The sequence below is a fragment of the Labrus bergylta genome, chromosome 1 (genome assembly GCF_963930695.1).
Source record: "Labrus bergylta chromosome 1, fLabBer1.1, whole genome shotgun sequence".
Lineage (NCBI taxonomy): Eukaryota > Metazoa > Chordata > Actinopteri > Labriformes > Labridae > Labrus > Labrus bergylta.
In genome coordinates, this window is record NC_089195.1 from 32,120,263 (window position 1) to 32,142,416 (window position 22,154).

At 39.3% G+C, this 22,154-nt stretch overlaps 1 protein-coding gene and 1 long non-coding RNA gene across 3 annotated transcripts in view; both read right to left on the reverse strand.

Moving 5' to 3' along the window:
* The window catches only part of LOC110005197 (CD276 antigen homolog), a 161,511-nt gene that overhangs the window by 88,461 nt on the left and 50,896 nt on the right, over positions 1-22,154 (reverse strand). The window lies entirely within an intron of this gene.
* Positions 1,940-6,827, reverse strand: LOC136180333 (uncharacterized). The gene is made up of 3 exons (XR_010667000.1): positions 4,554-6,827; positions 4,446-4,474; positions 1,940-3,731 (listed from the first exon to the last, which is right to left on the reverse strand). It is a non-coding gene; the product is annotated as an uncharacterized lncRNA (long non-coding RNA).

Consider the following 22,154-nt stretch of genomic DNA (forward strand, 5'->3'; position numbering starts at 1 on the left):
GATATCTAGAGCAGATTTTAAACTTGGTATTCTGTTGACCATTGTGGGAATGATTTAAGTCAACAGCAAAGTGATTTATTTGGATTATGGCAAACTGGAAAAGGAACCTTATTGTTTACATGCTCATATTGTCCTTGAAACGTGGAAACTACAGCTCAGGTTTCCATTGAAATGACTTTTGTCTGTTTAAAACAAATAGTAAATAAAAAAATGCTCTACTAAAAAACAGCATCATATAGTGAGCTCTGTTATGATCATCAACCTGTTGTGTTGCTGTTTGTCCAGTTGATGGCAGCATTCCAGTCTATAATGATTTACAGGAATTGAATCTTGACTTATTGAAGTTTGATCTGGAGGAAAGTGATACTGATATGATATGATGAGGAAGGTATTTAATGCTGATATGAAAAACAAACAAATTCAGCCATATCATGATTTTTTGGAATTTTTAGTTAAAAAGATCCCAGCTCATCTTAGCTCACATTTATTCATATTACCCGGCCAGTGACAACCAAGGATCCATGTGCACATCATGAAGCTGCTTTATTCGTGCCAGTGTGTTCTTGTCTACTCGTTTATTGATACTTTGAATACGTCCAATTAACCACAGCATTAATATAAAGGCAGAATCTGTCATTATATGCCGTGGTTCCCAACCTTTAATGGATTGTGAGCTCAGTTTGACTTCACAAAGCTCTGGGGACCACAGACATCCAAAACACATAGAGCTTTTTGCTTGAGACCGGGGCAGACAGGCCGGGGTGAGATTGGTGCACAAAGGGGGATTTTATGTTTCTCAGTGTCTGATGTGTACAGCCAGGTGAGCTTGTATTTTACAATGCTGGATCGTTTTTAGCATGTGCTACAAGGAACTGGATACCGTCTTGTAGCTTAATTAAGGCATATTATTTATATATTTTATTTTGGTCAATAATTTGAAATTTCAGGGGACCCCATTTGGACTCCATGTGGTACCCCAAGATTGGGAAATCCTGCATTATCGAGTCGGACTCACTGAAAATGCAACTCAGATGGATTTCAGTTGGCAGGCTGTCCTGTGTGAAAACAGCTTAAGAGACATCCATAACCAGAGAGATCAAATAGTGCTGCAATCACATGAACATTTGGTGCTTTAGTGCGCTTACGAGTCGGTTTTAAAGAAAGTGAAGAGAACGAGGAAGTGTGATGAATGCTTTGACAGGTCGTGAATAAATCAGATCTTGTGTGGCGATAAGCTGCTCTGTCATCAGATGAACATATAAGGGAAGAAGATGAAAACGGAAATGGGCCAAAACAAGACAACATCTTTAAAAACATGCCACCAACCGAGAGAGGAGCGGTGCGAAGTAGAATATCAGAGAGTGTGCAGATGTTTTCACACGGGGCTCCCTGACGAACATCAGGGAGTAAGAACAAGACAAGTGAGGATCTAGAGCGGATGAAACGACGTCAGTAAGTGCAAACAAACAGCTTTAAGCACCCACCTGGGGGAGGGGTTACTGCCCTTTGTGATGTCATGAAGGGAAAATCTCCAAAACGGCCTGTTTGAGCACACATTTTCTGAAAAGTGGAGCAGGCAAAAGACTTAGAGGATGGACTTTTCTCATAACTGGGGGGTGGTGTGTAGACGGACTAGAGACACATTAGTGTTTAATTGTATTTTGGATAATGTGTGACCTTTAATACATCGTCATCAACAACTACATCGACAGCTGCACCACCTTTGCCTGAATGTATTTTTTATTTTCATTAAACAAGAGCTATCCTTCATGACACACATGAAACTTTATCACAGGGTTGTTTTATGTTTTTTTTATTTAGACTTTGTTTTATTACCATACAATCACAATTCACAGTTTGTACAAGGTGCTAGTGCTAAAAACACGATAAAAAAATAAAGAGTATACAGTTCATTTTACAAACACATACATGTATATAAAGCTAATGTTCACGACATACAGAATCTGAATGACTGACAGTAGTTTAAGGACGTTTGTCGTTGATTTCATAAACTCATCTATGTTACATTTATTGTGGCACTGCTTTTTCTCCAACCAGGTCAATGATTAACTGTGTGTTACAGAACAGTTAATCATTCACATATATGGATGTTGATTAGGAGTTTTGTTTTCCACTTTTGGCTTGTCTTCAGTACAGTAGAGAATATTTGGTCTGACAGGCTCGAGCTTGACATGCAGGCTCGATCAGAATTCAAGATTTTAAAGGCATGCGAGGCGGTTTCTCTGAGAACTCGGTTGTGAAAAAAGTTAAATAAACCAAACCTCAAAAAAAGGGCCTATCACAGCCTGCTCTGTTGCCTCCGACCAGTTTGATGGATGTCTGGCATTCCTGAAATGTTTGTCTTATGACTACATACTCTCACACAGTGAATGAAATTCCCAAACTTTTTTGTTCTCCTGATTGCGCCCGCGCAGACTGGCAGAGAGTGTCTGAAAGCACCATGGCAACAGCAGGCACGCCTGTTTTTATGCCTCTAACCCCTCCTGGCACAACATATATGAATAAAAGAAACGTTGGCAGGAAATAGCTGCCGACCTCCAGCTGCCGGGGAACACAGCGTTTTGTGTTCGAGCCGTGCATATGAGACACAGTGTGAGCACACAGGTGGTGATTTATAATCAGACCGTTGAGTATGAGCACTTACAGTGTGAGCTGACATCCTTGCACAACATTCATACCACAGTACAGAGCACTTAAATCATAAAAAATGTTCCTAACGAGCATCTTGGCAGGATAAACTTATTCTGTATTTAATCCATTTTTCTGCAAATCCTATGACAAGATGAAAAACAAAAAAAAGATCAGCTTACAAGTAACACGCTGCATTTAAAGCTGCATATTCCTCCCTTTCTGCTCCATAGACTTTTATTGTTGCTCAAGCAGCTGCCCCCCCTCTTCACCCTTTATTTTGTCTGCTCTGGACTTTTGAAAGTTGATGCTCAGGTGAATCCCCACACAGTCTTTGATTCAGTGATGGCTGAAGAGGAGACTCAGTCTGCTTTGGGGGTTTTATTATTTACAGAGAGGACAGTCAGAAATCAGGGAGGGAGATGGAGAGAGAGTGGGGAAAGACAGGCGGCAAAGCAGCCAATGGTTGGACTCAAACCCAGGTCGCCCGCTTGGAGGACTTAAGCACCCGTACATGGGGCATGCAAGCTAACTACTAGGCTACCAGCGCCCCGTAGTGGCTACTTTAAAGGCATTTATGGCAATAAGAAAATATAACATACTTTCTTTCAATTGGACTACTGTAGTCAGTTGCATTTCCTTAAAATACACACACACACGAATTAAAAGTATTTCATGATTCTAACCCTTCACTAAAGACATGGAATGTGAAGAGGGAGTAAGAAGGAGGCTGAATCATCACATTATACACTTTTGTCCTCCATAAATCAACATCAGAGACTTCGTGATGTCGGAACGGTTCCCAATGTGGTTACTTTAAGACAACAGAGCCTGACCTGGACCCCTTTTACTCCTGTTGTCAGCGATATATCAGTCTTTGTTGACATTTTAAACTTGATTGGAGCTTGTTTACTTGGTAGATTAAGGGTGAACAAAGCGCTTACAGTTTCTGTTAAATCACAGCTTTACCTGGTTATGTACATGGATGTTTGCATTAGGAAAAGTTAAAATGCTGACGCAGGCTCAAGCAAACAAGAAGTGTTGAGTTCAGTGGTCGTCAGTAAGAGTGGTCTTGGTTTCTCCTGCACAGAGAGATGAAGAGAAAAAGAAAGGAAGAGGGAGGGTTAGTAACAAACTTATTACCTTGTTTGGTTGTTTGAATTTGCAACAGTTTTTGATGCCACTTGTTTTAAAATAAGACAATCTGAGAATCCTTAATGATGCATTGTATCAAAAAGTATTGAAGCTTTAATAAAAACTAAAGACCTTCAGTCACAAGCTGTTTTCACATCTGCCTGAAAATCTATATGCACGGTGCAGCAGTCACAGTATATAAACGTCACTCCCCCCCTCCTATTGGCTTGAGCTGAATTCTCCTGATTATATCCTGCTGTGTTTTCACATCAGCTCACTCGGCTGTGGAGAAAAATGGGCTCTGGCAGGTGGCAAGTGTTGAAGCCCTAATATTTTGAACACAAAGCTGCAATGGCTCATTCAAATTCACACTCATGTGTCATGAAGATGTGATGATTTTTTATGTCTAACAAACAGACAGCAGAAGTGGTGACTGTCTAAATTGCACAAACACATTGCTGCCAATGTATTATGTGCAATTTCAGACAATGTGCAGGAGTTTGCTTGTACATTTTTGGCAATAAAAAATGGAAATTCAACCAAAATTGTGCACTTGGGACTAGGTATCGAAACTGTTTTTTTTAATGTCGTCTAATTCTTACTAGAATTATATTGACGTTTAAATAGTGACAATCCAAATCAAATGTTTGAATTATATTTACCTGTAGTCAGACTTTCTTTAACATCCCTCCTGAAAAACAGACGAAATGTCAGAGTGTGAATGAAGATTAAATCGTGACTTTAAACACAAAGACATTCTCGAGACTCACCTTCCTCCAGCTGTGTGAACGGCTTGAGGTCACCTGAAAAAAAACCCAATATATAATTATGGAGGAGGACAATGGGCTGTAAAAACAACACCATGTAAATTTATTGACATCACCCTACACCGCAGAACAACTCATAAATCAGACATTAAAGGGAGACCATCAAACACCTGGAGCCCAGTTAGAACACCGATGGTTGTTATGTGACAGAAGTTATCAACAGTTGAAAACAAGGCAGGAGGACATGCATGGACAGGCATCGGAATGACATGTGAAACCTGTTTGTGGTGAGTTATTTAGTTACATGATGTTTCAGAAGATGTAACCCAGGAGGCCCCACATCGCCTCGTTGAATTAAATTTAAAAAAACCTCAAACTCAAACTGCCTCAGGTTGTTAGACTCTTCAAACAGGTCAAGGTGCAGTTTGCATCCGCCCATGACGGTGAAATGGAAGCCTGGCAGTAGGGCTATGTGGAACGTGTTTAAAGTACTGTACAATCAGGAATATAAGTCGCACTGGTATTAAAGACACAGTCTGATTTAAGAGGTTTAAAATGTCTACCTGCGTAATGATTTCTCTTGTGTTCAGCCAAGTCAACAACGTGCAGCTTCTCTACAGCTTTCTGTTTTTGCTTTGTGTGGGTTTACACTCCTACTAGCTACACTAAGGTAGATGACGGTGAAAGTTGTGATGTTCTTGTTCTAAATCCACTCTGATCAAACTGAGAGCTGGAGCTGAGGCGGGTTTTAAAGGTCACATATCCTCCTCCTCTTCAACCAGTTTAAATAAGTCTCAGAGCTCCTCAAAACATTTCTGTGAAGTTTCATGTTCTAAATCCACTCTGATCCTGTATTTGATCATGCCTATAAACCCCTCTATTTCAGCCCTGCTCAGAACAGGCTGTTTCTGTGTCTGTACCTTTAAATATGTAAATGAGCTGTGTCTGACCACACCCCCTCTCTGGAAGGGCTTGGGTGGCTCGGGCTTTCTCGCTCCATGTCCTATTGTTTACGGTGAGAAGGCAGACTCAGAGGGCAGAACAAACACCTAGCTGTGGGAGTGTCACCCACCTGGGGGAGGGGCTACTGCCCTTTGTGATGTCATGACGGGAAAATCTCCAAACGGCCTGTTTGAGCACACATTTTCTGAAAAGTGGATTGACTTTTCTCTTAATTGGGGGGTTTGTAGACAAACTCGGGACACAAATTAGTGTCTGACACCTTCAAAAGTCCTCGTGTTATCCATTGTCAGGAGTATTTATTTCCTTTTGGCTCTGACAGGAAACAAAGGGCACACTCACACTAGGCAAGCACGTTTGACCACAAAGGCCAGTTCGCTTTGACTAGTAGTGTGAGTGATCCGTTTCGTGCATGATACTGGTACTTTAAAGAGGTCATATTATCCCCCTTCTCCACCTTTTCAAACAGTCCCCTGTGGTCCAAATGAAACATCTGTGCTGTGCTTTGGTCAAAATATAACATGAATCAAGCACCAGAGGAGGTTTGTGACCCTGTATAAACCAGCTCTCTCAGAATGCTCCGTTTTGGTGTGTGTATCTCTTTAAATGTAATGAGGCCCCCCTGAGTTTTCCCCGTAGACATCACTCCTCTGTAGAGAGAATAAAAATGGCCGACCTGTGCTAAAGTTTTGTTTTAGTCTGGGGGTGGAGTCCATGTGTGGAGATACCAGGGGAGGGTTTTATTTATATTTTACCAGAATCCCACTGTGACATCACAAGGAGAGCACATTTGAAACAGAGCATTTTTCTCTGTGTTGTAAGACTTATGCAGACCACAAACAAAGGACTGGATGGGTTTATTTCACATTTTGTGGGTCAGTAGACACTCAGGTTACCCAAATATATGTTCAAAAACACTGTAGAAGAGGATTTTTCATAATACAGTATGTCCCCTTTAAGATCTTACAACAATGCATTTGCAAAGTCCAGGATGCAGGACAGCATCCAACATCCTCCTCTGGTGCAAAATGACATAGGTTTCAATATATTAATACCATTTTGAATTTCAAGAGATTTAAAGTTAAGATGGCTAAATGTTAAATAAACAAGAATGCATTTTCAATGGTCAGTTTTTGGATTCAAGCTGCCATGTTAAATATACAGATATATATTTAATGGTACTCACGCCAAGATTGTCTTTTGTAAAGTAACAACACTAGCAACCCCACGATCAGAGACCCGACGACCAACACAGGAGCCACTATCTTGGTGGCCAAAATCATGTTTGAGTCTTTGGCGTCTTTGGTGTCTTGTCCCAGCCCTGAATAAATCAAATAGAAGAAAATAAAAAGTTACAGATGTAATACTTCACATGGATATAAAGATAGAACATAGAAGAAGATATTTGGAGTGGTGGGAAATTCCCCCTGTGATACTTTTACCTGCAAACATTCACTTTCTCTTTCTCTCTGGGGGGGGGTCTGAGTTAATGATCTGCCCTCCCAGACAAAACGACTGGAGGGGATTTTGGTGTTGCAAACACGCGACTGTCGACTGCGAAACAGATATTAATCAGCTGATGATAAGTGACCGTTTACTGCATTCAGCAGATGTGGGGACTTGTAACAGCTCGGCTAAGGTCACTGCACAGATATCAACGAACCAGTTCATGAGTTTTCCCGTCAAAGAGTATGAACAATGGATCAAAACTTTCATGAAAACAAGAAGCTTGACCCCCCCCCATGGTTTAGAGAAAGTACTGGGTCACACTTGGAGACTTATTGATGTCTTACAAGATGGAAGGAAACAAAACTGAAGCAACGTGGGAGGAAAAGTTGCTCCGACTTGTCTGAAATGTTTTTTTAAGGAAGCTTCAGCCTCTTTGTGGTTTAATGTTTACAAGTTCAGTCTGAGCTGCCAAGATTTTCTTTTCCCCTGCATAATCAAAACACTCCTGGGGATATTTTGCTCTTTGGACTCAGCTCTCATGGTTAAAATAACAGTTAGTGTTCAAATCAAGGGTGCTGCCAAATAAGCCCTAAGGTTCACCCAGGTTCTTCATATTCTAGAAACAAACAAACACCTGCAAATCCGATTTGATAACGCTGAATATTCACCCTTCTTTAACATCTTGATTTATAGAAATATGTCGCATTTCAGGAACGTCTTTATTCAGCTTCTGGCAGCCTGATTCTGTGTTTTGAGTTTGTGTCGGACTCACACAGTTTCCATCTTCGACATCTTCGACATCTATAGCCGCCTACAAACAGGGGCGTGTCTAAAAAGGGTTGGCGTGGGCCCCCCCTTGAAATCTGATTGGCCACCCCTGGTGCCAATCCCAAAATAACCTAAATATTATTGGCTAATTGATTTGCCAAGGGCGTACTATTTGAACTGATTTACATCAGGCTGCTAGTAACTTTCTTTGCGGGCCGATTTGTCTCGTTTCCTCTTGTTAGTTCTTCAAACCGCGACTTTAGACTTAATTCTCTTTTTTGAGTCCTTAAAATTTTTTTGAATGTTTCCTCTCTGTTGCGATATATATTTTACAGATTACTTACTATGAGCCACCCCTGCATAAGTCTGTTCTCCTGTTGGGACACCCAATTCGAAAAACTCTGGACGAGCCCCTTCCAACAAAGCTTTATGTTGATAACTCGATGGTATCTTTACGGCACGTTTCTCATCCTGTGTGTGTGGACTACATCATTTCCTGGAGGAGTGAGCCATCTCTCATGCTTACTATCTTTGCTCAGAGTTGTGTATGCAAAACAGCGCCCGTGAAGCGAAGGTTAAACAAACACAGCATAATGGCGATGCAACAACATCGGAGCATTTCACCATCAACACTGCAAAGAAAGGATTTCCTGCCAGATTTGTAAAGCAGAACTTTCTTAACACGGGAGTATGTTGGTAATGTTTGAGCATTTGAAGAAAAGGCCATGATGAATGGCTCATCTTTGACCTTCACCTTAACCGTCCATGCTTTGACTTTTCTTTCATTTCCATTTCCAATCCCTCGCCTTAAAACCTCTTCATCATCTTCTCTCCTTCGCTTTTGTTTCTTCCTCTGCCTCGGCCACTAAACAACGGAGCAGACTCTTTACTATACAAAAACATATTACTATAGTAACCACACTACACACTGTCTATTCACTATGTTCCTTTAAAGCCAACCCCCCCAAAAAAATATGGCTTGAATTCAGATTTTTGATGTCACATTTTGAGTTTGATCATATATTTATCATATCACCTGTGACGTTCAGTCTGGTGTGGTTCTTGTTAAAACCACTGTCTGTGGACACATAACATGTATAAACTCCCTCGTCCTTAACAGCAGTTTTGTGAATGAGCAGGGATACGTTCACGTTCTTGTTGTTCCAGGATCGCTCAGCAGCAAATGAATATCCAGGCAACGATGTAAGTTCTCCATGGTCTCTAATTGTACGATGGGAGGTAGAGTCTTCGATTATCAGGCCTGCTCGTGGTACCAAAAGTCTCTAATTGTACGATGGGAGGTAGAGCCTTCGACTATCAGGCCTGCTTGAGGTACTTGCAGTTTCTAAATGTACTATGGGAAGTGCTCATGATGGATTAAGCGGGGTCTTTGTAATGTAGCAAAGAGTAAGCTCTTTTACCTGCTTTTTGTAAAGTGTCTCAAGATAGCATTTGTTATGAATTGGCGCTATACAAATAAAGATTGATTGATTGAAATACCAGCCTGATGGGGAAGGAAAGTCCCTAGTTCTCAACACAATCTACATTCAATCTAGCTCACTATTACATCTTTCCTGCAGTCCATCTTCTGTCTTTAAGTAGATCTTATAAATGTTTACACAGACGCACACAACTCATGACTTAAAAAATGAGCTCTCAGGGGCTGCTTCGGAGATTAATCATTCCCTCAAAATGATCCATGTGTGTGTGTGTGTGTGTGTGTGTGTGTGTGTGTGTGTGTGTGCCAACAAGCTCACGCAACGTTTTATCTTAGAGCTCACCTGTGACGCTCAGTCTGGTTTGGTTGGTGTTAAAACCACTGTTTGTGAACACATAACATGTATAATCTCCCTCGTCCTTAACAGCAGTTTTGTGAATGAGCAGGGATACGTTCACGTTCTTGTTGTTCCAGGACGGTTCAGCAAATGAATATCCAGGCAACGATGTTAGTTTTCCTTGGTCGTATTTAAGTACAGGTTCTTCAACCCCCTCTCTACTCCAAATTACCAACATGATTTCAGCATCTTCTACTTCTCCCGAGTAGTGGATTACACAGTCAAGTCGTGACTCCTGCTCATACTGTCCGATGTTTTGAGTCTTGCAGTGAATTTTCACAAAGGCTGTGAAGAAAGAATCACATGAATACCAAGAAGAATCAAATATTTCAAAATCTGATACGACGGAGGAACTTACCAATACTCTTCACACTTCCTATACTGTTGAGGACAGCGAGCGTTAAGAGCAGAAAACCAGCGGAGGCCATGTTCCTTTACCTGAAATGAAAGTAAAATAATTGAATGCTTTATGCTGCATTCATGTGGTGTCGGCAGGGTTGGGAAGTAACGGATTACATGTAACGGCGTTACGTATTTAAAATACAAAATAAGAGTAATTGTATTCCGTTTTAGTTACAGTTTAAATTGGTGTATTCTGAATACAGTTACTTTCTCAAACAAAGGATTGCCGGTAGGGATTACTTTACGGCACTACACGCAGGTTGCACTGTGCGGATGCAGAAGCAGGTGGCATTATGTGCGCAGGTGCGCTGCAAGTCAGTGCGCGAGAGCATTTTCCACACAACCGAACGACAATGGCAGAGGATGAGAAAAACGACCAGGAGGAGGACAAAAATGCATTTTTGGCATGGAAATTCAGAGGTCAAGAAGGCCGCAACATCACAGTGTTTACATCTTTCAAATGACAGAAAAATAAATGGCATGCATTCATTTTTAAATTTGATTCAATATTCTAATCGTTAAGGAAGAGGAACACCTTGTTGCCATATAGCCAAACAAAACTGAACATTCACAGCCTCTGCATTGTATAGAATTTCAACATTGACATTTATGTCTTCCTATTTCCCTCTTTTCGCCAACATTATATTTTAAACTGGGGATTTCCTTTTTCTCGGGTCGCGCGTCTCTCCCCCAGCTCGCCCCCTCCGGTGCGCTCCTCTCCATAATGCGCTCGTCTCCTTCCTCTAAAGCCCGCTGCTGAGCACTCTGTAGGACGCTTGGATTGGGGGACCTCACCACTGTTTGTATCCCCGTCTTCGATACCTCTTTCCAGGGCATTTATATCCGATCAGACACAGCGCTGGCCAGCTGTCCGGTGCGCAACAACGGCGAGTGTAGAGCGTCCGTGCCACAGAGGACACAGCTCACACCTCCTGCGCAATGTATGACACTTCATTCTTAAGATGAAGGGAAGAAAAGACAGGCCCTGTTTAATGCCGAGGTTTTTCTTATAACCAAAATATTCTTTGTAATATTGAGATTTATCTGCTATAACTCGAAAGTATTGTGCGTTTATTTGCCTCTCCCACTAATACCTATTTTGCGCTTGCAGTCATCCTGCTTTCTGTCCAAACGCTCCGTGATGTAAACCAGTAGAACACGCAAAAAAACTAACTTAAATATTACCGCCTCCACAAGGTTTGCACCTGATGTCATTCGCGCAAATCTTAGTAGATCACCCGCAAAACGCCCACCAACCAAACGTGCAAACTTTTGGAGTGAACACGCAATTTAGTACTCTTTACTTGGGAGCTTAGTTAAATCAGGCCCTTATAGTAGAGGAACTTGGGCCCCTAAAAATTGAGATACCCCTACCCGAGGTAGAACAAAGCACGACCATATTTTTTCATAACTTGAACATGTCTAGTTTATGAAACGGATTGTTGTATAAAAATATTTTACTGCAAAATAACTTTTTTTGGATGTTTTATGCATCTTACCAAAAAAACGAAAACAGTTCAAATTAGGGCTTCTCCAAAAGGGACAGCTCTAGCCTTATCACATGTATCTCTGGGAATCAGAATCAGAATTTCACCAAATATGGACAGGATGTTCACAGATAGTTATTAGTTACAATTATGCAAAGTTTTTATCAATACTATTTTCATTTTTTGAATTTTTCACACTTAAACACACATGTAGTTTATGCGGAAATTGAAAATTGAAACAAATATTCAAAAGGTATGTATATCAAAGTCTGTCATTTTTTAAGTAAGGACACCAAACATTAAAATATGTCATTTGTATCTTCTTTAGACTGTTATCTCAACATAAAAGCATGTTATGTGACTTCTCACTTGACCCTATGCTGTCACCAGCCCCTAACAGGAAACTAGTGCAGCCAGGATTTCAGGGCGACCTGGTACAATGGGGCCCTATGGATGTGTATGTAGGAGGAGGTGGCCACAAACAATTGATTAAGACTTAACAACAAGACACAATATAATTGTATTCTGTAAGATATATATATAATTAAACATTTTATAGTTATTTCTAATACATTTTGTCTCATATTTTCTATCTTGTATATGATTTATATGATGACACTCAGAGTCAACCCGCTGCTTTCAACAATATTATCACCTATGACATTGTTTCTGTTTCATTCTAAAAAATTAAAGCATTGTCTTGACATCAGTTGTGAAATATTAATGATCTAAAAAACAGTATTGATATATATAACCTTGAGTTCTTAGAAATTAAATATACTTCATATAGTCGATTTGTATATCGGCCATACAGCCTGTTGTAGTTTTTTAATGTATTTCACTCATATAAAGATGGTGTGTCGTCACCATATCTCCTTCTTTTAAGAAGAACCCTAGTTACTCCAGAGGATACACTGGATGAAGGGATAGTTTTTATAATACCCTAAGTATGATAAAGTGTTAAAAAAAAAAGCTACAATAGTTATTTTTGTTGAATGATTTATCAGGCAACCAATGGAGCTGGGATACAAAACAATTCTTATGATGGCGTAAATGTGTGTAAGGTAAATTAGGATAACAATCATGCAGACATGTTTATAAAAAACGTCTTTATACACTTATTTTACCTCATTATATATAATGACATTTGAGTTTTAAATGCTAATTACAAAGGACGATTTCCACGTTTAGACAAACTGACTGCGAACCTGAGAGCTTAACATCTTGCAACTAAAAACCTTTGTCTCACACTTAAGCATCCCCTGTGGACAAAGTTTGACCTCTTACCTCACAGGAGCTTTAAGAAAACAATTGCTGCAGAAAATAACCATCAACAAAGTCAACCAACCAAACATCACAAACAAATCAAGACACCACAACTAAATCAAGACACCACAACCAAATCAAGACACCATAACTAAATCAAGACACCATAACCAAATCAAGACACCACAACCAAATCAAGACACCATAACTAAATCAAGACACCACAACCAAATCAAGACACCATAACCAAATCAAGACACCACAACCAAATCAAGACACCACAACCAAATCAAGACACCATAACTAAATCAAGACACCACAACCAAATCAAGACACCATAACTAGATCATCAATAGAAAAGATTGCAGATGGTTAAACCTTTCGCAGGCATCAAAATCACTTGTACACCCACTGGCTTTAGTCTGATGAGCATTTAGCGTCTGATCAACATTGCCCTGCCTCCAAAGATAATAGTCCCCTTCGGATTCTCCATTCATATAATCTATTCTAAGAAAAATGACAACATATAACCAAACTCACAACCTTTTTGTTTGAAAATACATTTAGCTATGTTCTATTGTCTGTGGCTGGATTGCCTGTAGATGGTAATGACTTTTCCTTGCATTTTGTTGTGTTGGCTGCATGTGGTTATTGTGTCAGTATTGTCTACTTTTTGTCGATTGCCTTTATTTTGCTGTATTTGATTGTGTTGAATGCATTTCTACAGTTCTACAATTTATATAGCAGACACTTTTATCCAAAGCAACATACATCAGAGAGTAAGTAAAACAAAAGCGAGGATCTAGAGAGGAGGAAAACAATGTCAGTAAATGCAAATTAACAGCTTTAAGTCAGATCGGACACTAATGCTGACAGGCAGTGCACAGAGGCAAAGCACAACATTGGCAGCAGTTTCTTGGGAGCTCAATCAGTATAGAAACCATCTTAAAAGTCGTCGTTATCAAACAAAAACTATCATCATCAATAATAATTAGGTTACGTTGTCTTGATTTGGTTGTGTTGTCTTTGGTTGTGGTGCCTTGATTTGGTTGTGTTGTCTTGATTTGGTTGTGTTGTCTTTGGTTGTGTTGTATTTGGTTGTGTTGTCTTGATTTGGTTGTGTTGTATTTGGTTGTGTTGTCTTGATTTGGTTGTGTTGTCTTTGGTTGTGGTGTCTTGATTTGGTTGTGTTGTCTTGATTTGGTTGTGTTGTATTTGGTTGTGTTGTCTTTGGTTGTGTTCTCTTGATTTGGTTGTGTTGTCTTTGGTTGTGTTGTTTTGATTTGGTTGTGTTGTCTTTGGTTGTGTTGTCTTGATTTGGTTGTGTTGTCATTGGTTGTGTTGTCTTGATTTGGTTGTGTTGTCTTTGGTTGTGGTGCCTTGATTTGGTTATGTTGTCTTGATTTGGTTGTGTTGTCTTTGGTTGTGTTGTATTTGGTTGTGTTGTCTTGATTTGGTTGTGTTGTCTTTGGTTGTGTTGTCTTGATTTGGTTATGTTGTCTTGATTTGGTTGTGTTGTCTTTGGTTGTGTTGTCTTGATTTGGTTATGTTGTCTTGATTTGGTTGTGTTGTCTTTGGTTGTGTTGTCTTTGGTTGTGTTGTCTTTGGTTGTGTTGTCTTGATTTGGTTGTGTTGTCTTGATTTGGTTGTGTTGCCTTTGGTTGTGTTGTCTTGATTTGGTTATGTTGTCTTGATTTGGTTATGTTGTCTTTGGTTGTGTTGTATTTGGTTGTGTTGTCTTGATTTGGTTGTGTTGTCTTTGGTTGTGTTGTCTTTGGTTGTGGTGTCTTGATTTGGTTGTGTTGTCTTTGGTTGTGTTGTCTTTGGTTGTGTTGTCTTGATTTGGTTGTCTTGATTTGATTTGGTTGTGTTGTCTTGATTTGGTTGTGGTGTCTTGATTTGGTTGTGTTGTCTTTGGTTGTGTTGTCTTTGGTTGTGTTGTCTTGATTTGGTTGTGTTGTCTTGATTTGGTTGTGGTGTCTTGATTTGGTTGTGGTGTCTTGATTTGGTTGTGTTGTCTTGATTTGGTTGTGTTGTCTTTGGTTGTGTTGTCTTTGGTTGTGGTGTCTTGATTTGGTTGTGGTGTCTTGATTTGGATGTGTTGTCTTGATTTGGTTGTGGTGTCTTGATTTGGTTGTGTTGTCCTTGGTTGTGTTGTCTTTGGTTGTGGTGTCTTGATTTGGTTGTGGTGTCTTGATTTGGTTGTGTTGTCTTGATTTGGTTGTGGTGTCTTGATTTGGTTGTGTTGTCTTTGGTTGTGTTGTCTTTGGTTGTGGTGTCTTGATTTGGTTGTGTTGTCTTTGGTTGTGTTGTCTTGATTTGGTTGTGTTGTCTTTGGTTGTGTTGTCTTGATTTAGTTATGATGTCTTGATTTGGTTGTGTTGTCTTTGGTTGTGTTGTCTTGATTTAGTTGTGATGTTTTGATTTGGTTGTGTTGTCTTGATTTGGTTGTGTTGTCTTGATTTGGTTGTGGTGTCTTGATTTGGTTGTGTTGTCTTTGGTTGTGTTGTCTTTGGTTGTGTTGTCTTTGGTTGTGGCGTCTTGATTTGGTTATGTTGTCTTGATTTGGTTGTGTTGTCTTTGGTTGTGTTGTCTTTGGTTGTGGTGTCTTGATTTGGTTATGTTGTCTTGATTTGGTTGTGTTGTCTTGATTTGGTTGTGTTGTCTTTGGTTGTGTTGTCTTTGGTTGTGTTGTCTTGATTTGGTTATGTTGTCTTGATTTGGTTGTGTTGTCTTTGGTTGTGTTGTCTTTGGTTGTGTTGTCTTGATTTGGTTATGTTGTCTTGATTTGGTTGTGTTGTCTTTGGTTGTGTTGTCTTTGGTTGTGGTGTCTTGATTTGGTTGTGTTGTCTTTGGTTGTGTTGTCTTTGGTTGTGTTGTCTTTGGTTGTGGTGTCTTGATTTGGTTGTGTTGTCTTTGGTTGTGTTGTCTTGATTTGGTTGTGTTGTCTTGATTTGGTTGTGGTGTCTTGATTTGGTTGTGTTGTCTTGATTTGGTTGTGGTGTCTTGATTTGGTTGTGTTGTCTTTGGTTGTGTTGTATTTGGTTGTGTTGTCTTTGGTTGTGGTGTCTTGATTTGGTTGTGTTGTCTTTGGTTGTGTTGTCTTTGGTTGTGTTGTCTTGATTGGGTTGTGTTGTCTTTGGTTGTGTTGTCTTTGGTTGTGGTGTCTTGATTTGGTTATGTTGTCTTTGGTTGTGTTGTCTTTGGTTGTGGTGTCTTGATTTGGTTGTGTTGTCTTTGGTTGTGTTGTGTTGTCTTGATTTGGTTGTGTTGTCTTGATTTGGTTGTGTTGTCTTTGGTTGTGTTGTATTTGGTTGTGTTGTCTTGATTTGGTTGTGTTGTCTTTGGTTGTGTTGTCTTTGGTTGTGGTGTCTTGATTTGGTTGTGTTGTCTTTGGTTGTGTTGTCTTTGGTTGTGTTGTCTTGATTTGGTTGTCTTGATTTGATTTGGTTGTGTTGTCTTGATTTGGTTGTGGTGTCTTGATTTGGTTGTGTTGTCTTTGGTTGTGTTGTCTTTGGTTGTGTTGTCTTGATTTGGTTGTGTTGTCTTGATTTGGTTGTGGTGTCTTGATTTGGTTGTGGTGTCTTGATCTGGTTGTGTTGTCTTGATTTGGTTGTGTTGTCTTTGGTTGTGTTGTCTTTGGTTGTGGTGTCTTGATTTGGTTGTGGTGTCTTGATTTGGATGTGTTGTCTTGATTTGGTTGTGGTGTCTTGATTTGGTTGTGTTGTCTTTGGTTGTGTTGTCTTTGGTTGTGGTGTCTTGATTTGGTTGTGGTGTCTTGATTTGGTTGTGTTGTCTTGATTTGGTTGTGGTGTCTTGATTTGGTTGTGTTGTCTTTGGTTGTGTTGTCTTTGGTTGTGGTGTCTTGATTTGGTTGTGTTGTCTTTGGTTGTGTTGTCTTGATTGGGTTGTGTTGTCTTTGGTTGTGTTGTCTTGATTTAGTTATGATGTCTTGATTTGGTTGTGTTGTCTTTGGTTGTGTTGTCTTGATTTAGTTGTGATGTTTTGATTTGGTTGTGTTGTCTTGATTTGGTTGTGTTGTCTTGATTTGGTTGTGGTGTCTTGATTTGGCTGTGTTGTCTTTGGTTGTGTTGTCTTTGGTTGTGTTGTCTTTGGTTGTGGTGTCTTGATTTAGTTATGATGTCTTGATTTAGTTGTGGTGTCTTGATTTAGTTATGATGTCTTGATTTGGTTATGTTGTCCTGATTTGGTTGTGTTGTCTTGATTTGGTTGTGGTGTCTTGATTTGGTTGTGTTGTCTTTGGTTGTGTTGTCTTGATTTGGTTGTTTTGTCTTTGGTTGTGTTGTCTTGATTTGGTTGTGGTGTCTTGATTTAGTTATGATGTCTTGATTTGGTTGTGGTGTCTTGATTTGGTTGTGGTGTCTTGATTTGGTTGTGGTGTCTTGATTTGGTTATGGTGTCTTGATTTGGTTGTGTTGTCTTGATTTGGTTGTGGTGTCTTGATTTGGTTGTGTTGTCTTGATTTGGTTATGTTGTCCTGATTTGGTTGTGTTGTCTTGATTTGGTTGTGTTGTCTTTGGTTGTGTTGTCTTGATTTGGTTGTGTTGTCTTTGGTTGTGTTGTCTTGATTTGGTTATATTGTCTTGATTTGGTTGTGGTGTCTTGATTTGGTTGTGGTGTCTTGATTTGGTTGTGGTGTCTTGATTTGGTTGTGTTGTCTTGATTTGGTGGTGTTGTCTTTATTTGGTTGTGGTGTCTTGATTTGGTTGTGTTATCTTTGGTTGTGTTGTCTTTGGTTGTGTTGTCTTTGGTTGTGGTGTCTTGATTTGGTTGTGTTGTCTTTGGTTGTGGTGTCTTGATTTGGTTGTGTTGTCTTTGGTTGTGTTGTGTTGTCTTGATTTGGTTGTGTTGTCTTTGGTTGTGTTTTCTTTGGTTGTGGTGTCTTGATTTGGTTGTGTTGTCTTTGGTTGTGTTGTGTTGTCTTGATTTGGTTGTGTTGTCTTTGGTTGTGTTGTGTTGTCTTGATTTGGTTGTGTTGTCTTTGGTTGTGTTGTCTTTGGTTGTGGTGTCTTGATTTGGTTGTGTTGTCTTTGGTTGTGTTGTGTTGTCTTGATTTAGTTATGATGTCTTGATTTGGTTGTGGTGTCTTGATTTAGTTATGATGTCTTGATTTGGTTATGTTGTCCTGATTTGGTTGTGTTGTCTTGATTTGGTTGTGGTGTCTTGATTTGGTTGTGTTGTCTTTGGTTGTGTTGTCTTGATTTGGTTGTGTTGTCTTTGGTTGTGTTGTCTTGATTTGGTTGTGGTGTCTTCATTTAGTTATGATGTCTTGATTTGGTTGTGTTGTCTTGATTTGGTTGTGGTATCTTGATTTGGTTGTGGTGTCTTGATTTGGTTATGGTGTCTTGATTTGGTTGTGTTGTCTTGATTTGGTTGTGGTGTCTTGATTTGGTTGTGTTGTCTTGATTTCGTTATGTTGTCCTGATTTGGTTGTGTTGTCTTGATTTGGTTGTGTTGTCTTTGGTTGTGTTGTCTTGATTTGGTTATGTTGTCCTGATTTGGTTGTGTTGTCTTGATTTGGTTGTGTTGTCTTTCATTGTGGTGTCTTGATTTGGTTGTGTTGTCTTTGGTTGTGGTGTCTTGATTTGGTTGTGGTGTCTTGATTTGGTTGTGGTGTCTTGATTTGGTTGTGTTGTCTTGATTTGGTTGTGGTGCCTTGATTTGGTTGTGTTGTCTTTGGTTGTGTTGTATTTGGTTGTGTTGTCTTTGGTTGTGGTGTCTTGATTTGGTTGTGTTGTCTTTGGTTGTGTTGTCTTGATTGGGTTGTGTTGTCTTTGGTTGTGTTATCTTGATTTAGTTGTGTTGTCTTGATTTAGTTATGATGTCTTGATTTGGTTGTGTTGTCTTTGGTTGTGTTGTCTTGATTTAGTTGTGATGTTTTGATTTGGTTGTGTTGTCTTGATTTGGTTATGTTGTCTTGATTTGGTTGTGGTGTCTTGATTTGGTTGTGTTATCTTTGGTTGTGTTGTCTTTGGTTGTGTTGTCTTTGGTTGTGGTGTCTTGATTTGGTTGTGTTGTCTTTGGTTGTGTTGTCTTTGGTTGTGTTGTCTTGATTTGGTTGTGTTGTCTTTGGTTGTGTTGTCTTTGGTTGTGTTGTCTTTGGTTGTGTTGTCTTTGGTTGTGTTGTCTTGATTTAGTTATGATGTCTTGATTTTGTTATGTTGTCCTGATTTGGTTGTGTTATCTTTGTTTGGTTGGTTGACTTTGTTGATGGTTATTTTCTGCAGCAGTTGTTTTCTTAAAGCTCCTGGGAGGATTGTTTTGGTTGGTTATGGAGCTCACTTAAACTGATATCGTGAAATGGTTTACAAAAACAAACAAGACCTTAAGATAGAAGATATTTTCTTCTGTGAAGTTATTCTTATTCGTTACTGCTTTCAGCGGGTTGCTGTCATTTTCTACAGCCAAGATTCAGAGTTAGGGATATATTTGACGGTTCAAACTTGGCAGAAGGAGATTTTTCATCAGTAAACACAAATTACATAAGCACAGGACAAGATCAGCGAAGAGATAAGAGGTCAAACTTTGTCTCCAGGGGATGCTTAGTGTGACACAAAGGTTTTTAGTTGTACGGTGTTAAGCTCTCAGGTTCACAGCCATATTGTCTTAAGTGGAAATCATCCTTTGTAATTAGCATTTAAAACTCAAATGTCATTATATATAATGAGGTAAAATAAGTGTATAAAGACGTTTTTTATAAACATGTCTGCATGATTGTTATCCTAATTTACCTTACACACATTTACGCCATCATAAGAATTGTTTTGTATCCCAGCTCCATTGGTTGCCTGATAAATCATTCAACAAAAATAGCTATTGTAGCTTTTTTTTTAACACTTTATCATACTTAGGGTATTATAAAAACAATCCCTTCATCCAGTGTATCCTCTGGAGTAACTAGGGTTCTTCTTAAAAGCAGGAGATATGGTGACGACACACCATCTTTATATGAGTGAAATACATTAAAAAACTACAACAGGCTGTATGGCCGATATACAAATCGACTATATGAAGTATGTTTAATTTCTAAGAACTCAGGGTTATATATATCAATACTGTTTTTTAGATCATTAATATTTCACAACTGATGTCAAGACAATGCTTTAATTTTTTAGAATGAAATAGAAACAATGTCATAGGTGACAATATTGTTGAAAGCAGCGGGTTGAGTGTCATCATATAAATCATCAAGATAGAAAATATGAGACAAAATGTATTAGAAATAACTATAAAATGTTTAATTATATATATATCTTACAGAATACAATTATATTGTGTCTTGTTGTTGAGTCTTAATCTATTGTTTGTGGCCACCTCCTCCCACATACACATCCATAGGGCCCCATTGTACCAGGCCGCCCTGAAATCCTGGCTGCACTAGTTTCCTGTTAGGGGCTGGTGACAGCATAGGGTCAAGTGAGAAGTCACATAACTTGCTTTTATGTTGAGATAACAGTCTAAAGAAGATACAAATGACATATTTTAATGTTTGGTGTCCTTACTTAAAAAATGACAGACTTTGATATACATACCTTTTGAATTTTTGTTTCAATTTTCAGTTTCCGCCTAAACTACATGTGTGTTTAAGTGTGAAAAATTCAAAAAATGAAAATAGTATTGATAAAAACTTTGCATAATTGTAACTAATAACTATCTGTGAACATCCTGTCCATATTTGGTGAAATTCTGATTCTGATTCCCAGAGATACATGTGATAAGGCTAGAGCTGTCACTTTTGGAGAAGCCCTAATTTGACCTATTTTCGTTTTTTGGTAAGATGCATAAAACATCCAAAAAAAGTTATTTTGCAGTAAAATATTTTTATACAACAATCCGTTTCATAAACTAGACATGTTCAAGTTATGAAAAAATATGGTCGTGCTTTGTTCTACCTCGGGTAGGGGTATCTCGAAAACTAAAGCCTTTTTGGGGGGTTTGTTCCTCTACTATTAGAGTTTAACAAGTGGCAAAATGAATGCTGAATGATGAAGGAAAGCACATTTGGCAGAATTAAAAACAATCCACTAGTGGTGGAACATGCCAGCAGCCTACCATTTAGTCCATAAATGTATTGGCACCACTAGGGTTGCAGGACAAAATTTACCACATTGGTGTTTTGTGTACTTGCATAAGAAGGCAGTAATTAGATCGTTCTCTAAAAACTGCCAAATGCTTTATTGACTGCGGTCAAGTCAGCCGCTCCTCGAGTTTACATGGTGAAGTAAGCCTCCAGTCCGGAGCATTTACCATAAAGATCAGAATACGTGGGCACTTCATATTTAGGGGCGGCTCACTTCACCATGTAAACTCGAGGAGCGGCTGGTTTGACCGCAGTCAATAAAGCATTTGGCAGTTTTTTCGAGCTCTGCGGGAGAAAGTCCACTTCTAGAGGAGCAGGGAGAAAAGGCGACAGCAGCTTAGTGTAATCTGAAAAGGAGAAGATGTGCTGTTTCATCATATAGGGTGAAGTCAGGTAAAATTGGCCAGATAAGGTTGGAGCATCATAGACCTTCGACAATGTACAACCAATCACAATAAATGATCTTGCACTCATGCTGCTTGTTGGAGCCAAATGAGGTGTTTGTTTTGTGTGATGCTATTTTCCTTGTGCTTGTGTGTGTTGGCCCTCTACTGGGCACTATGTGTAGCCTGGGCGGATGCTGTGGTTAAGGCAAGGCTCCAGGTGAGGTGGGACAGGTGATTGAATGGAGGCAAACAGTTTTTTTTACCGTGTCAGCCTGTCGGAGTTAAACGCATCCAACGCGGATTTGTTTGTTTTATTTATAGACAGTGGTTCGTCATATTTTCCTTTATTTGATAAGAAGTGTTTAAAAAGAAATGGATTGAAATATCCAAATCAAATCATCAATGGACTGTGTTCATTTCTTCGAGCTAAGCACGCGTCCCGAAAGCTTCCACATTCATCCCTCAAGTGACTTTTCTAAAGAATATTGGGTTTGTTAAAATTGGTCACTGCACTACTGTAACCCCTTTCTTCTGGTTCTATCTCAGCAGACAGTAGAGATCACGCGACAACTTCTCTCAGGTTCATGGCATTTATTTATCAGCACACAGCTGTCAGGCAAACACAAACATATGATAGGTGATGATGGTAAAACATACAGCACAGCTCCAGCCCCTATACATTGAAATAGGAATACAATTAACACACCGAAGCCGGCGGCATACTTAAATTAGCTGTTGGAATGTAAACACAAGTGCACGACACAGTACAGCCAGTTACTTCAACGTTTTTTTTTCCTGCGGGCCAAATTTGTCGTATTGGAATCACTCACAGGCTACAGGTTTTAAATATTTAAAATACTTTTGTGGTGAACTTTTTATATTTTGACCTCTTTAATCGACTGTTTAATCGGACTCTTTAACAACATCACCGCCTCACTGTGTGTGTTTTT